At 27.9% G+C, this 6,000-nt stretch overlaps 1 protein-coding gene across 1 annotated transcript in view; it reads left to right on the top strand.

Annotated features, from left to right (window-relative positions):
• The first annotated feature begins 222 nt into the window (after window positions 1–222).
• Window positions 223–6,000, top strand: part of LOC121129636 (insulin-degrading enzyme) — a 123,858-nt gene continuing 118,080 nt past the window's right edge. The window contains exon 1 of the mRNA XM_040725364.2: window positions 223–446. The gene's annotated coding sequence lies outside the window, so the exon portion shown is untranslated. The remainder of the gene's footprint in view (window positions 447–6,000) is intronic.

The raw sequence follows: 6,000 nt of genomic DNA, 5'->3' as shown, positions 1-6,000 counted from the left end.
TAAATTTACTTGTCTATTTACAACATTATATAAATTAACTGATTTCAACATATCTAAATAAAGACATCGAGAACGGATCATGTTACTTTTGTAGTCTAAATTCTATGAGAAGTGACAGCTTGTTGAGAGAGGAAGAAAGAAAGTAGTGAAAGAGAAAAGGAGAACCATATATACCATGTTTTTCTTTTTTAATATGTGTGTTTCAAGTAGTCATCTACTCTCAGTTCTTGAATCGAGCTCTTTGTATACAGAGCTATTCATAATTAGTCTCCTTTAGATACTTTTGACAAGGAAAAAAAGCCAAATCATTTTAAATATCAGTGAATATTGACAAAAAAGTTATTTAATATCTACGAATGAGTTTGGTTTGAACATTATAAATAAGATAATATTGTATAAAAAACCGCCAAGTATTTTAGATAATTTTTCACACCATCAATTAAAGGGTAAGATTATTTTCCTTCTCATCATGACACAACATATTATTTTAAAATATTGCATGACACTTAATCTTCTTCTATCAACTCTTATTTCTATGTATTTGGGCTTAATATGCAATAATTTAGCCAATTACAGCCTTTGCCTATCATCATCTGTATACCCCTCCCCCCATTTTGTACTTTCCTTAAAATTAGAGAAGTATTCAAATGTTTATTAATCATGGCCTTTGATATTTTTACGTTCATAAGCTTGGATGCATTGTGATCATAGTTACAATATATCCCGATTTGTGTAATAGATTAAAAATATATATAATAGTATTACAAATGATACTGTTTAACAAATTATATTATATATCTGTATTGCACCTAGTAGAGGAACAATTATTTACTATTGATTCATATTATTCAATCATTATAACACAATACAGAGTGGAGACCCAAAACTTTGAATAGTATGGGTAAATTACGAAAAACGTATGGAATCAAGACAAAACAACTCAAAACCAATTTGTGATATGTTTAGAAACTAAAGTCAGTTTTAGTTTTTAATCAATATGTCCTTCTTCACAAGCAATCCTCCTAAGTAAAGATTAGCAGCTCTTAATAATAAAGGATGTGTCCATGGCGTACTAGGCTATCATTATGGCAGCTCAGATCGAATCCAAATTTGATTGAGAGATGCAACAAATACGTTCTTCCAAGACTCACTAAACTTAAAAGTCCAGGGGGTTGAGGTCAGGACTAGAGGTGGGCCACATAGAATATATTCAGAAGTCCCCCATATTGTTGTTGCAGAAGTTTTGGTTCTTCTTGGCTTGATGGTTCTGTAATATACTCCTTGATATTGTAGGCAGTCTGGATTTGTAGCCTCCTTAGCACTGATACCGGTACAGAGTTTTTTGTTGTTGCTCCGACATTTCTATACTTGAAGACATGGAATAGAAACAAAACTTGTTTATTTTTGTTTCAGTCGTCATTTGGTTGCGTAAAGAAACCTTGTAATTATCAACCAGACTGATGCAATCGTAGTTAAATGCTACGGCAAATTTTGTGTCCCCACATTGTACATGTATTTATTTTTTTCATCATGTAAAATAGCAAGTCTAAATCAATTTGCCTTTTAAACACTTTGTCAATATAATCTAGATATCGGGAAAATACCTATATGGGGTTGAAGCAAAATATTATATATTTGTAGACTTCTGTTACCTTTTGTTTTACCTATAGATAGGTATTTAACTCCCGAGTAATCAACTTCTTTTCCTGCTAGATTCAATTATATTTAAAACCTGATTGAACTTTCGTGTGTGCTCATAAAAGACTGGGAGTAACCCTGAGGATTTGTTGCGGAGTTATAAATGTAAGTCCTTGTTGGACTCGGAGTAGAATTAAGGATCTACATCGGAGTAATCCTTCCCAAAATCCTTGTCTATTTCCTTTTCCCTTCCTCGCCCGTCACAGATGATTGTTGTTTATCAAATGAAACGTTTGACAGCGATGCTGCTTTCTTACAAAACATTCTTCAAATTTTCTGAGTTACTATGAGGATTTTCGGTCTTTTTTTTTTTTTTTAACCTGTCATCACTATCTATAGGTAGACCTCAAAATAACACAGTAAATGATGCTAATTTTATTCGTGAAACATCCTATGGACATTGTACTAAAATAGCTGAGTAGTGCCAAAAAAAACATTAACTATGCCACTATTGTAAAAACTTATTTTATACAAAAAATAGATCTTATAGCATTAGGTATTTATCTGGAAATAGAAGTGCCTAGATGGAAATAAGTTTTATTAAGTAATTTTGGAAGTCTTTGAAGAAGGATTCAAGGTACAATAGAGCAAGATAAGATATTTTATTATAAAATAAATATGAACCAGTCTTAACAACAGAATGACACCATTAAATGACCAAGATATTAAAAATATATGAAACTTTTACATTTGAATATTGTATATTATGTTTATCTTTAGTTTTTTTGTTTTGTTTTTAAATTTATAAAATAAATATGATAAATGTTACAAAAATATATAATTGTGTAAAATATTTTAGTTATTTTTCGATTAAAAATATACAGACTTTAAAAATGTAAAAGTATCATGGTATGACATTTTGGCCATCTTGGTGTTCATTTTCATACTGGATAGGAAATTGGCCTAATATAAGGTAAATATTTTTCAGAACAAAATTTTTGTCAGAAAACTCTGGAGTAATATATACCATTATATGATAACAGAATTTTTATACAGACTCATGCACTACTGCGTCTATGAAAGGTCTGTAGAAATAACATTTACAAACAAAACAAAAATTAATGAAAAAAAATAGGATTTATGTATTTACGCTTATAATACATATTTAATTAAATAATATATAATCATAATAAACATTACCGACTATGAGAATTTAGTATATGCATTATTTGACAAGCTAAGTTAACATAAATATGTTATATTTTTTGATAAAATATGTGATTTTTTTTTTTGACAACTTATGCAATAATTATATCTTAATTCGTTTTGAATACAAAACTCCTTTAGATGTACTTGAGTGAGAGTTAATTTTCCTTTCCATTTTTTTAAATATCCCTATAAACCATTATCTTTAGCTTCTTTATTATATCTTGGAACGTTTCCAAAAAAAAACAATTTGTGGCCAACCCATTTTTCCCATATGTGGAGTTGTTCTTTAATAAATATAAGAAAATTTTCACAGTTTAAGTATTTCTTAGTTTTCAATTGATTAGTTTGAAAGTTGCCAAAAACATCATTAGTGCATATATATATCGAGCGTATTTAATGTAATCTTTATATACTACAATCCCAACTTTAAGATAGGCCTCCAAATATATGAAAGTTTTAATAACTATATCCTTAGTTATGGATATAAGTTGTAAATATCTTGATAAAGGTCTTTGTTCATATAAGCTATTCCATTGGTCGGGGTTTCAACCAATCCCTACACAAAATCGTCCATTACATTTAATGATATTTCATCCACTTGAGCAACTTGTCTGTCACATGATCTTGTTCTTGTATCCGGGGTTTGTCTTTGGGAACTTTATTAATCAAATATTTAACAATTAAATGTCTGCATCTTTTTCAAAAAATTTTACTTGCTGATTTCTCTGGCTAAACATTGTTCCTTCTTTTTAAGAAATTACTTCCTATGGATCTTTTTTGATGACCTAGATGTTCCAAATTGCCACAAATCCCCATAAAAATATTTATCTCTTACTCTATCATTTTTTTTTCTGTCACAGGTAATATTCTACTCATAGTTGGCTAAAGCCTAAATTAATTATACACAGACATCAAATTAACCACAATTAAAGTGAGAGACTGTCTAAAATTGCATCTTGCCTATACACATAATTTTAGTATGGATATACACTAAATATAAACATTTGTTCTCTATGCCTTGTTACTTCTTATTGTTGTCAAGGAACTTAAGGGAATGCCCATCACCTACAAATATGTTTAATTATATTTTTGTGACTGTTTCCAAAACCATTTTTAAAAACTACATCTGTAAGATGTAAGATTTTGGAAATTATTATGTATCCTCTATTCTAAATCCACACAATACTCAGGTAAAGCAGGTTAGATGATGACAATTTTGCCAACATGTCATCATTTACTATAAAATTTGGTTCTTCAAATAAAAAAAAACCATTTCAATGTTCTCAAACCATTAAATATTTGACTTTTGCTTCATGTGGACTACGAGTTTTGATCTCCACCCCTCAAAATCATTGTCTCCAGTAAGATTGGTTTCAATCAAAAACTAACTTGTAAAAAATTTCCGTAATAGCACACCAAATTGAGCTAAAGTAATTATTCACTATATATAACTTGTCAAAAAATAAAACTCAATTCAAAAAGTTTCTTAGTTTTTGTAATGGCATTTACATATGAGTGGTTTATCAAATAATTTTAGAGTTTAACTTTGTATTTTTATATTTTCTAGTATAATTTATTGACTTAATAAATCAGAACTTTGAATTTTAATAATGGACTCAAAATCTAACCGTATTCAGTACATAATTTGTCTTATTTAATACAACAAGTTGTTACATTACTGTAATTCAAATTAAGGACATGGTACATTTTAAAGTCTGGTTGATATTTCTTTCTTTTTAAATTTATTTCTATGATTTACTCGTGATAACAATGGTTTTTTTTAATAGAAATGAAATATCATCATTGTATGTATGAAGTTATACGACAATCATTTTGTACTGCAAAGTTTTGTAGATGTATTATATGCCTCTTCATTTTTAACTTCGATGACTACTGGCAGGGAAAAGTAAAAAAATAAAAAAAAAAAACACTCATATTATATACATACATTATACATATGCGATTTAATTTTTAAATATTTAGATGTTCTCTTGGGAAATTATTTTCACTATTATAATTAACAAATTACGTCTTGATTAGACCCAAAATTTTGCTAATATTAATTTAAAAAGATAAATTGTTATTATAAATTATATTTCCTCTACGTCTGCAATTAATATCTAAATATACACATATATAGCATTTTAGTTGATAATTACAAAGCAAAGAAAAAGTAAAAAGTAATATTCCTGAGAAAATATTACAAAATCAAAATATTATAATTTTGAGTCAAAATGCGCTGTGATATTCTTTTTTTTAGAGAGGGGGGGGGATAACATTTTGCACAATTCACTAACTATGTCAAAAAAGATTTTCATAAGGAAAGTGTTAAAAACGTCCCCAATTAAAATCTCCATCCCCATTTTTCATTGATTAACGTTAAAAAACGTATCTAAGTTTACCAAATGAGTTATTTTTAGTGAAAACGTTCAGTATCTTTATCACAAGAGATATTTTAAGAAATTTGTTAATTTAGGCTAATTTAAAGTCTAACTTAGATAAAACATCACTAATAATAATCTTTGATGACAACATTTATCAATAGAACGACTTTCGCATCAAATTCGTGCGTGTACTTAAAGTTTAGAACGGGACGTCAAAATTTTGGGACTGAAACATTTCTAATAGATATCTAACTAAATAAGCTAGTTGAAATATTAATTTATTTTGAAATGATTGAACCAAAACTATTAGTTACTATTAGGTTGTGAGATTTTATTAAGGAATAGTAAATAAATATTTATGTAAAGTAATCCATGGTTAATGATAACAGTTTGTCAACAAAAGGTTTTTTTTCTAAATATGTGTTTATTTATGAAAATCGGGAAAATATGGGTTTTTTCTATAAATACATAAAATAATATTTTAGACTGAGTTAATAAAGACATTGAATAACTTAAGATATGTGATAAATCTAAATTTGCGTCAACGTAAAAACAGTCCTGAAAAAAAGTTAATAAAAGGAAAAAATCCTTTTTTATATTTTAACTTCTTTAAACACTCAGTCCAATATTTCATACACGAATTTAAGTCTATGATAGGATTAGTATTCAAATTTATGCGATAAATTAACGTACCCAAGAGTTTTAACAATAGTTTAGAATATTTATTTGATTTAAAATACGTATATTGCTACGAGTATGACCCTTTTAA

This window comes from Lepeophtheirus salmonis, chromosome 14, assembly GCF_016086655.4.
Source record: "Lepeophtheirus salmonis chromosome 14, UVic_Lsal_1.4, whole genome shotgun sequence".
Classification (NCBI taxonomy): Eukaryota; Metazoa; Arthropoda; class Copepoda; order Siphonostomatoida; family Caligidae; genus Lepeophtheirus; species Lepeophtheirus salmonis.
The sequence above is the reverse complement of the archived record's forward strand: the minus strand, read 5'-3'. Positions and strand labels throughout refer to the sequence as shown.